At 37.1% G+C, this 12,420-nt stretch overlaps 2 pseudogenes; both read left to right on the top strand.

Annotated features, from left to right (window-relative positions):
- The first annotated feature begins 123 nt into the window (after positions 1 to 123).
- On the top strand, positions 124 to 7,476 carry LOC120126666 (annotated as a pseudogene).
- A 1,811-nt stretch (positions 7,477 to 9,287) lies between these two features.
- LOC120126640 lies at positions 9,288 to 12,150 on the top strand (annotated as a pseudogene).
- The last annotated feature ends 270 nt before the right edge of the window (positions 12,151 to 12,420 follow it).

Below are 12,420 nucleotides of genomic sequence, written 5' to 3' on the forward strand. Positions count from 1 at the left end.
TATGTTAACTTTAAGTATTTATAGAATCTTTCACTCAAAGTAGCTGTTATACCCTAATTCAGGAACATTATAGTAAATATATAGGTATTATTATCACTGCTGATGACAGTTCAAAACGTGATAATGGAGTTTTGTCTTTTCAGTTAGATCTGGGCGTCATTCTCATTGGAGAAATAAATGTTGTACGGCTTCAATCTCCCTCTTATATTGCATATATGACTATAATTTCCAGCAAATCTTAGTTTTGAGCAATGAAAATGGAAGAAATCGTTATATACTCGCGCTTTCAGCTATTTTTCTATAGCTGGCTACCAATGTAATCATCACAAGACGCAAAAATCTTCCACCGAGTCCATTGGCTCTTCCAATTCTGGGCCACCTTCATCTCCTCAAGGAATCCCTCCATCGAACACTTTTTCATCTCACAAAAACACGACCCCATCTTCTCTCTCAAGCTCGGCTCTTGTTTCCTCATCGTGGTCTCCTCACCCTCCGCCGTCCAACAATGTTTCACCAAGAACGATATCGTCTTAGCCAACCGCCCTCGCTTCGTTATGGGCAAGTACGTCAGCTACAACTACACCAATCTCGGTTTGGACCATTGGCGCAACCTCCATAAACTAGCAACCATCGTGATCTTCTCCTCGACTCGTCTGAACATGTCTTTAAACATTCGAAGAGACGAAATCAATCATTTGCTGCACCAATTGTACCGTGTTTCCGCCGATGGGTTCGCCAAGGTGGATTTGCAATCAATTTTTTTGGAGCTGATGTTTAATATAATCGTGAGAATGATGGCGGGAAACGGTATTTTGGTGACGATGTTGCCCAGAATTCTAAGTAAGGGAGGCGGTTCAGGGAGATGATTAGAGAGCTTTCTGAATTGGCGGTGTCTTCGTATCTAGGAGATTTCTATAAAACACGTGTGGAAAAAATACCTCAAATCTTATTCTTATTAACCATTTCAGTACACTACATTTATATATAATTCAATTACATCATCTAACATATTAATTGACTTCTAACCAACTGCTAACTAATTAACAAACTTGCTAACTAACTCTCAACTTCACAACACTCCCCCTCAAGTTGGTAGTCGAAAGACATATTTGACTCCCAACTTGGAAATTAAATACTCATGTTGTTGAGCTCCTAAGGCTTTAGTTAAAACATCTGCTAATTGATTTGCTGATGGTACATAAGTTGTGTTGATCATCCCTTCTTGTATTTTTCTCAGATGAAATGGCAATCTATTTATATATGCTTTGTCCACTCATGGAAGACTGGGTTTGCTGTTATTTGCAGTGCTGCCTTGTTATCATAGTAAAGTCTGGCTGGTTGTAGATCCTTTACACCCAGCTCTATTAACAGACCTCTTAGCCACACAATTTCAGCTGCCACCATTGCCATACTTTTGTACTTTGCCTCTGCTGATGACTTTGCTATAGTATTTTTTTTTGACTTCCAAGAAATTAAGGAATCGCCTAGTTTAACATAAAAACCAGTAACTGATCTCCTTGTCATCAAACAAGTTGCCCAATCAGTATCACAAAAGGCTGTTAACTGACATTGTCCTGCAGAAGACAACAAAATTCCTTGACCATGATTCTTTTTAATATACTTAACCACTCGAAGGGCAGCTTCCAAGTGTGATCTTTTTGGTTGTTGCATGAGCTGACTCAAATGATGTACCAAAAAGGTAATATCTGGTCTTGTATGAGTAAGATAGATCAACTTTCCTATTAATCTCTGGAAAACTTCTTTATCACCCTGCAACACTTCATCATCTAACTTCTCTTTACCATTTTCAATCAATCCAGAATCATAACTAGTAGAAGTAAGCTTTACATTCTGTTCCATAGGAGTGAAAACTGGTTTAGCACCTCCTAATCATGTTATTCTATTAACTCTAGTGCATATTTCCTTTGGTTCAACAAAATTCCTTCACTAGATCTAAGTATCTCAAAACCAAGAAAATATTTAAGTTCCCCTATATCATTCAATCTGAAACTAGCATGCAAGATTGCTTTCAACTCTTCTATCATGGCAGCATTATTTTCAGTAATCAATATATTATCAACATATATAAGCATGACCACTATATTTGTTCATTCTCTCTTTGTAAAAAGTGAGTAATCAAACTTACTTTGAATATATCCAGCAGCAGCCAAGGCTTCAGTCAACCTCATATTCCACTGCCTAGATGCTTGTTTAAGGCCATAAATAGACTTCTGCAGCCTACACACCATGTTCTCCCCTGGCTGCAGAATCCTTGAGGCAGCTGCATATAGACCTCCTCAAACAAATTGCCTTGAAGAAACGTATTATTTACATCCATTTGAAACATGGACCAATATTGTAAAGAATCAAGCGCCAAAATTGTTCGTACCATGACAAGTTTAGCAACAGGTGAGAAGGTTTCAACAAAATCCACACTTTCCCGCTGATTGTACCCCTTCGCAACCAAACGCGCCTTGTAGCGTTCAATCTCACCATTGGACTGAAACTTGACCTTATACACCCACTTGCATCCAATGGGAACCTTACCCGATGGCAACGGAACTACATACCAAGTATTGTTTAATTCTAATGCTTGGATCTCTTGCATGGCAGTGACCCATAAAGGATCTTTAATAGCATCACTATAACTAGTAGGCTCAATAATAGAAGTGGAAGAAAGGAAATATTGAGTAGAAAATGGAAGATGAGAATAAGAAATATGATTTGAAATGGGATAATTGCTAGAAGTGGATGATTGGCAAAAAACATACTCATTTAACCACAATGGAGGCTTGGACACTCTGGAAGACCTCTTGAAAACCGAATAAATAGGAACATTAGAAGAATGAGAAGTAACAGATGTAGGAAACACTTGATTACCAACACTAGGACTAGATTGAGACTGCTGAGAAGATAAATTGGAATGACTATTATGAGCTGAAGACATATCTTTCATAGTCAAGTCAGTGACAAAAAACTCTGAATCAGGTATGACAGGTTGAAAAGGAAATAACCTGTACGACAATTCAGGTGAATGAAAAGGAAAAGAATTCTCATGAAACCTAACATCCCTACTAACAAAAAAAGTTTTAGAAACAAGACTGAACATCAAATAATCCTTTTGAGTATCCAAGTATCCCATAAAAACCGAAAGAATAGCTATAGGGAAAATTTTATCACGAGGCTTAGTTTCAGTAGCATAACCCGAGCAACCAAAGACCTTTAAATGTAACAAAGAAGGAGGCTTATTATGAAACATTTCATATGGAGATTTCCAATTAAGAACAGCAGAAGGAAGCTTATTTATTAAGTAACAAGCAGTTAAGACACACTCTCCCCAAAACTTAATAGGCACCCGAGATTGAAAATGAAGTACACGAGCTACTTCTAATAAATGTTTATGCTTCCTTTCAACTACCCCATTTGCTGAGGAGTATAAACACAAGAGGACTGATGAATAACACCAAAAGAAGAGAAAAAAGAATAACATTCTTTGCTGAAAAATTCAGACCCATTATCACTACAAATGATTTTTATAGAAGCATCAAATTGTGTAAGGACCAAAGAAAAAAACTTCCTTAAAGAATCAATGGCATCTGACTTTAGTTTCAGTAAATAGACCCATGTCATTCTTGTACAATCAACAATTGTCGGAAAAAACCTATGACCACTATGAGTAGAAATTTTGTATGGACCCTACAAGTCCATATGAATCATATGAAAAGGGCGACTATACCGAGACTGACTAATCGGGAAAGGCAACCGAGCTTGTTTGGCTAAAGGACAAACCAAGCAAGAATGAATTACAGAGGAATCCAATTTACAGTCACCCAAAGACATATGATGTAATTTGAGAAATAAGCATGTCCTAATCGAGCATGCCAAATAGAAGTTTTATTAGTAACAGAGGACATACAATGAGTTTGAACATTGAAAGGCACCTTAGAAGCAATACTAAGAAAAGCACCAAAAGAATGAAGAATGTACAAGCCCCCTTGTTTCTTACCAATCCCCAGCATCTTGCCATTGAAGAGATCCTGAAAGACACAAAAATCAGGATAAAACTGAACAACACAATTTAAGTCAATTGTCAGTTTGGAAACAGATAACAAATTATGAGTGAAGGAATGGACATATAGTACATTTTGTAAACAATGAGAAGAATCAAACCAATAGGAACCAATATGCATTATAGGCAGGGTTTTACCATTCAGAAGATGAACAAATCGTGAGGTACATGCAACAGGATTACTCAAGCATTCAAAACTAGACAACATATGGTCAGTAGCTCCAGTGTCAAGAATCCAGGTAATTGAATTACGTTTAGAAGCAGGTAAACCATTATGAATCATACCTGCAAAGTTGGCAGCAACAACATCACCAGAATCATGAACGTCCTTGTTGAGGAGCTCTAGCAGACGGTTATACTGGTTCGTCGTAAACATTGGCGCTAAATGAGCAGTCAAAGGAGAAGACTTAGAATGAGTATTATTCTGATAAGAGTTAACCACCATGGCAGAAGAAGACTTCTTTGCCTTTGTGAACTTGAACTCAGAGGGAAGCCATTAAGCCTATAACATTGCTCACGTTTATGGCCACGAATTTTACAAAAGTCACAGACTCTATTAAACCTGCCACAACGAGGATTAGAGGAATTGGAGTACATCGTCGTCGCATCAGAAAGAGGTGAAACACCTGAAGATAGATATCTCTGTGACTCCTCCTGAACCACCATCAAATACGCCCGATTAACCGAAGGGAGCGGATCCAGAAGAAGAATCTGGCTCCGAATTGCAGAATATGTCTTATTCAGTCCCATTAAAAACTGAAATAATCGTTGTTGAAGAACATGATTCAAGGCTTGCGAAGAATCAACGCAATTATAGGAAGATACATGAACTAATGCACTGTACTCATCCCAAAGCAACTTCAGACACGAATAATAGGTGGAAACGGATGAATCACCTTGAGTAAAGAGAGCAATCTCTCGATGTAAGAAGAAGATTTGTGATCCATCAACCTTGCTGAAGCGTTCCTTCAGATCTTTCTAAACAAGTATTGCAGTGGAAGCGAACACTAATCCTGCAGAGAGGTCAGCACTTACAGTGTTCAAAACCCACGAAAGAACGATTGTGTTACACCGATCCCACTGTGATTGCAAGAGTTCAACAAAATCATCCCGAGCATAATCACCGTCGATAAACCCTAACTTATTCTTTTCCAATAACGCGATTCGAATCGAGCGGCTCCAGAGATTGTAATTCTCAATTCATGTTAGTTGATGCGAAACCAGTATAGTTCCATGCGTATTCGACGGATGAAGGTAGAGAGGGTGCGTGAAATTGATCGATTCCATAGAAACGGAGAGAAAAAAGAAAATGAATCAGTGAAGAAAAGGGCAAAAAATCAGAAAGGTCAAGCCACACGATACCTTCCTCTGATACCATGTAAAACACGTGTGGAAAAATACCTCAAATCTTATTCTTATTAACCATTTCAATACACTACATTTATATGCAATTCAATTACATCAGCTAACATATTAACTGACTTCTAACCAACTGCTAACTAATTAACAAACTTGCTAACTAACTCTCAACTTCACAACAATTTCTTGCCAGTATTGCAGTTGGTTGATTACTGATCACTCATTTGTTATCTTTGCAAGAATCACAACCCGAGTATTATACAACATAGTCATAAAAGGACTTTTTCAGGTCAGCCGGAACTTTCAACTTCATTATTTTATCACTTCTCCATAAAATATTTAAATGCTTTTTCAGGATCTGGAAATCATTAGAGTAAGGATTGAACAATTCAACTTCGGCGGCAAAAAATTAGATCTTTTCTTCTATTCCATATTATTTTTCTATTAATGACTATTATTGTTGTGTTAAATACAGAGTGCGACATTTTTTTAAACTTTTGTGGTATAAATTCTGAATTTAGACTTAGGTACGGCTCTCTAACGAAAATTTTACATATTGAGTTATAAAATAAGTTTAATATATTATAGTGAAGGATAATATTCTTGAGATATAATGATAAAATATACTTTTAATAACTAATTAAAATATTATTTTTGTTTTTAAAATATTTTTATCTCTATTTTTTTATAGTAGAATAAAATGATTATTAATTAAATGAAAATCGTTAATTGATTAGAGCAAATACATTTGGCCTGATTAGGATTAGGTCATTGATTCTAGATCTACTAAGAGTACTCTCGTTTCTTCTTCTAGAGTCCCTCTTCCCCTCTTCTCTAAGTAAGAGATTATGATTAAATTTAGAATTTGTCAAAAAAAATCTCTAATTGATTAATGACCAACGTTTGTCGTTGACGTTGTAAGTTATATATATCTAAAGTGATGATATAACACATTCTACGTATACATAAGTGATAATGTGAAACATTTCACATGTATATAAGTGACGATGTGATGCATGATATATATTCAAAGTGATGACGTGATACAAATATGTATATTAATGATGGTGTGATAATGTCATGTATACATAAGTGATAACGTGGTACATATTATTTCTTCACTTTGAATACATATGACTTATTACGTCAACGACAAACATTGATCATTAATTAATTAACAGTTTCTATCTAACTGGAGTATTTTACTTTAACAATTTTTAACTAACTAGGGATATTTTACCCCAAAGTGAAATATCGAGATCAAAATATTTCAAAATAAATAACTATAAACATTAAAGGCAAATTATCATCTTATTTAATAAAAATGTATTTTTCAATTATTTATCTCACATAATGGCGATGATTGTTTAAAAAGATAACGCTTGGATTACCCAATTTTATAAGCTTGAAATTAAATTTTGCAGATCATTGTAATTGCTGGAACTGATACAACACAACAGCACTAACATTGGAATGGGCAATGACTAATCTGCTGAACAATCCCCAAGTGCTGATAACAGCTAGAGCTGAACAATACAAACACATAGGTCAAGAAAAGCTGGTGGAAGAAGACGATTTCGCAAAATTACCTTACAATGCATAATCTCCGAGATTCTTCGGCTATACCCGGCAGCTCCACTGTTGGCTCCACGTTGGACATCTGAAAACTGCAGCATCGGAGGGTACGAATACCCAAAGATGCAATTTTGATGGTGAATGCTTGGGCTATTCAAAGAGACCCTGAGTTATGGGATGATCCGACAAGTTCTAAGCCAGAGAGGTTCGAACAAGGCAAAGAGACGAGTGATCTGATTTATAAGTTGATGCCATTCGGGTTAGGAAGAAGAGCTTGCCCTGGAATGGTATTAGCTCAACATGTGTTGTGGTCGACATTGGGGCCACTGATTCAGTGTTTTGAGTGGGAAAGGGTGGGTGAGAAGATAATCGACATGACCGAAAGGCAAGGGCTCACTATGCCCAAACTTGAACCATTAGAAGCCACGTGTAGGCAAGACAGCTCGGGAAGAAGCTGCTTGCTTAGTTTCTGAAATTGTTTTGGGATTTTTCTCCTTCTGTAATTCCTCATAAAGAACGTTATTCATGGCTGTGTTCTTCATTATCTTGTGCTGGAAATCTGGTTTTACAGAACAATGTCGAATATGGATAAGTAGTAACTCAAATGTTTACACCATTCCAATCTCTCTTTTATTTCCAGGGGTATAAAACAACTATAGTTTAAGCGAAGTTGGTAACAATTGATCTAACAACCCTCAATTCGATTAGGCTCGGAAGAAACAAAGATGTGATCGTATACACAAGCAAGCTTGTCTCGACGATCATTGAAATTTAACTCTTCTATTTGATTAAGATAAGCCCTAAATGAATACTCGATCTTCTTCGAGGGCGGAAGTCCCGTCATTTGTTGATGGTTTGCTTTTGGATTGGTTGAATTTCCAGCACCCTGGCCATATCCCATCCCAGTTGAATGCCACAGTCAGTTCCTTCACCTCCTCCTTTCATCACTCTTTATAATCCACTTCCTGTCTGTCATCAATAAGACAATGCATTTCAGGGTTCAGACAAAACAAAATCACTGTAAGAATATAGTAGGTGAAGACGAGGGGAAAAAAACTATATATTTATTGCTATCATTAACCTGGCTGTTGAACACTTCAATTTTCCAGTTCCCACTTTAGACCAGTTCTCCAACCTTGACAAAATCAGTGATAGTTGTTAGTTAAACACTTTAATTTTCCAATTTCCACTTTACCAGTTCTCGAACCTTGATCAAGGTCAGTGATACCACCTAGTTGTTAAATATTTGTATATTTTAGCCATCAATTATGAATTCGTACTTTGTTGTTTTTCAGAAGTGAGAAAAAAAATCGATGTTTATTATACTTTTTTATTTTATAAATAATTGTCATCATATATATTATTATTAGTATCATGTAAAATTTATAATTAAAATAAATTAATAAACATAAGATTTTTTTTAGTTGTAATATTTGAATTGTGAACACTATAGTCAGTTTATCTCTTCTGATTTGGGTAAAGATCTCTTCTTATTCCAGAAACTTTAATTGTTAGAAGAATGATAAGTTTGAAGAGTATAATATAACTTAAAAACAAAATTCAAAATTACTCTTATTAAAATATAGAACAATGGTTTCAAATATAAATATAAAACAAAACATAAAAAATATAAACTATTTTTTTTATTTTTCCTGAGGATTTGAATTTTTTTCAACTTTAATCTATATAATTACATCAGCTCAATAAAAAAAGGGAAAATTGATGCAGTAGGTGCTTAAATAAATAATATATTTATCCGAAAGTCACTTTCATGATGCAAAACTTGGCATATTTTATCATCTCACTGTCCCACTACTACAACTAATGCTATTCCCATATATAATTCCACGAACGAGCTTCAACAACCACTGGTATATAATTTATATCTAATAATCGTCTGAGTTTAACTTAGGTTTGAGGATTTGCCAATTTCCAACATTACATATTTCTGTCCATGTTTTAAATATCGGAACTTGCCACCTCTTACTCATCAGATTTTCCAACGCATTATAAAATGAAATTTCAACTGTAGATTTTGGAAGTAGTATGACTGAAAATTAGACGACGGAATGCAAATATGCAATGGATTTACTGCTTAATCAAAGGCGGCAAGAAATATAAAAAAATACATTGTTTAAAGCGACAAGAAACCATCAACCCTCGTGATTAATAAATTCATTGTCAACTATCTAACTGCTGCTGATCAACGGGTAAAACAAATGGGTGTCTGTTAATGCCGTGATCAGAAGTGACATGCCGAGAAATAAGAGATATTTCCTTTGGACAATACTATTTCTCTTGCCAATACTAGCCGGCCTGAATCGTTTTATCTTTTCGAGTGAAATATATACGATAGAACATGAATCATAGTCAGGTCGTCAACCACAGTCTTCCTTTTTAGCCATTATTGTTGTTCACTAAACCTGGTTCTTAGTCGCCCTCGCATCGCAATGGGAAATCTGCTGTTGCTTAACTCAGTTTTTTTTCATTTGTTTCTTCTCCAGCTGTACCCTGTTTTGATTCTCTCAGAACCCTATGTTTTCCCAGAAAAATACTTTATCAACTGTGGGTCAGATTCTCCCTACACACAACAAGGAGTTAGGAAATTTGTTGGGGACAAAAACCCAAATTCCTTCTCCGTTGTCAATGGCAAACCAATCAAAAACACAACGCAGCTGTCATCATCAGACTGGATTCTTTATCAAACAGCAAGGTTTTCAAGTGACCATTTTTCCTATCAACTCGACATCACTGACAAGGGCCTACATGTGGTTCGCCTCCATTTCTTTCCTTTTGCTCAACTAGGGGATGCCTTGTTCAATGTCACAGCTTCAAGTAAGTCTCTGCTATCCAATTTCAGTGTCAGAAACAGTATTTCTTTCCCTGTGATTAAAGATTTCTTAGTGCCTATCAATTCATCCAAGTTCAAAATCAATTTCAGCCCTGCACATCAATCATCTTTGGCCTTTGTAAACGCCATAGAAGTTTTCCATGTTCCAAACCTTAAGGATAATCGAACTCATCTGAGTCCTGCAGGAAGAATGGGTCTTTACCAGGGTTTGCCCTCTCAGTTACTTAGAACAATTCATAGAGTTGCTTTTGGAAGCCAACCCCAATCCATTAGTGACCCAGCGGTAGTTGCATCAGAATGGGCAACTGATGGTGACTACATAGTTGTTGGAAATTGGGCAAGAAATTGTTCTTATCAACCAACTATTACGCTACGCTATGATGATGAATATTACTAGGTACTGAAAATTATAATGCAGCCTCTCAAAACTTTATCCCCGATGGTGTCTATAGGACTTGCAAAGAAGTAAGCTTAAATGATAATCAGACATCAAATTCTCGTAACATTACTTGGCATTTCAATGTAAGTAAGAGCGCTCGGCATTTTGTTCGAGTCCATTTCTGCGACATCCTTAGTATATCAGCCAACACAGTCCAATTCGGTCTCTTTATATACAATAACTACAGCCAGCAAATCAATCCTTACCTGTACACTGTCAACTTGGCCGTTCCATTCTATTTGGATTTCGTGGTTGACTCGGGTGAATCTGATTTCCTTAGTGTTGGTGTTGTTCCTTGGGCGAACTCAAACGTAGATCATTTTGCCTACCTGAATGGACTCGAGATCATGGAGTTCATCAGCGAACCAGGTTTGGAGCCAGAGATTAGTGGACCAAAAAGGAAGAATTTAGTGTATATCACAGTTGGTTCAGTCGCTGGGTTTGTTGTTATCTGTTGTTCTTTGTTGGTGGCTTTCTTGTTGTCCAGGAAACAAAGAAAAGCTAAAGCTTTGGAACCAATGGCTTCATACGGTACCCTTCCTTTCGGAGGAGTGAGCCCTTATATCGGCATGAGCTCAAAATCTGTCAATCACTCTCCTTTTCCGAACTTAAATCTGAAGTTAAAGATGCCTTTTGCTGAAATATTGGAGGCAACCAAAAATTTCGATGTTAAATTACTGATTGGGGAAGGAGGCTTTGGTAAAGTCTACAAAGGGATTCTAAGAAATGGTCTCAAAGTTGCAGTCAAAAGAAGTGAGTCCAAACATGGCCAGGGTCTTCCAGAATTCCAAACTGAGGTCATGATTCTATCCAAGATTCGACATCGCCATCTAGTGTCCCTGATCGGATATTGCGATGATGGGTCCGAAATGATACTGGTTTATGAATTCATGGAGAAAGGGACTCTCAGGGATCATCTTTACAAGTTGCAAGGGAATCCAGAGAGACCATCCTCTTTATCTTTATTGACATGGAGGCAAAGGCTTGAAATTTGTATCGGTGCTGCAAAGGGTCTTCACTATCTTCACACAGGTTCAGATGGAGGAATCATTCACCGTGATGTTAAGTCCACAAACATCTTGATTGATGAAGAATATGTAGCAAAAGTTGCAGATTTTGGACTTTCAAAATCTGGCCTTCTTGATCCAGATGGGTTCAGCACCGGTGTCAAAGGCAGCTTCGGGTATCTCGACCCTGAATATTTTAGATGCCTTCAGTTTACCGAAAAATCCGATGTTTATTCTTTCGGTGTTGTACTTCTTGAAGTGCTCTGTGCTAGGCCAGCTATCATTAACTCGCAGAGGAAGGAGGAGATAAACTTAGCCGAGTGGGGAATGATTTGGTTAAGCAAGGCAGAACTTGAAAAGATCATTGATCCTTCAATGGCTTCCGAGATTAATCCCAATTCATTGAGAAAATTCAGTGAAATAGTTGAGAAATGCTTGAAGCCAACTGGAGCCAGCAGGCCCACAATGCTCGACATCTGCTGGGACTTGGAATACACATTGCAGCTACAGCAAACTGCGGTGCACCAAGAGCCGCATGAGGACAGCGCCATCGATGCTTCTTTCAACATGTCGTCGAGACCTTTTCAGCGGTTGCCTTCGAACAATTACCCAGTCGAAAAAGATGATGTGGCCATGGTAAAAGATGATGGTTCAGACACTACAGAAAGTGGTGTATTCTCCCAGCTGAGGATTGATGGTGGCAGATAGTTGCATTCAGCTGGTAAAATTTGCCTTCTTAGTGACAACTCTATCACTGTATTGACGTTGAATGTGAATGTATCTTTTGTTGCATGAAAAAACAGTATCTTCGTAGTGTATCCATTTGTCGAAAATATTGGCGTATACAGTTACCTTATAACTTTCACTACTGCACTGCTAAACTCATAATTCGAGCAGTGTCAAATAAACCCCAAACAGATAACGAAAGCATTGGGTTTTCAATCTCAAGGCAAATTGCTTAATAATCATTTAGCTATACGGAGATGGTAGAAACGCTCTCTGTGAGTTGACTCACTATTTATATTAATGCAGCCTTAAATTAAAGTCACTTTATATGGTCTACGGTTCTGGAGCTTCCATGTGACATTAACCATGGAACAGAGCTGCACCAAGCTGTTGT

Source organism: Hibiscus syriacus, unplaced genomic scaffold, assembly GCF_006381635.1.
Source record: "Hibiscus syriacus cultivar Baekdansim isolate YM2019G1 unplaced genomic scaffold, ASM638163v2 tig00110461_pilon, whole genome shotgun sequence".
Lineage (NCBI taxonomy): Eukaryota > Viridiplantae > Streptophyta > Magnoliopsida > Malvales > Malvaceae > Hibiscus > Hibiscus syriacus.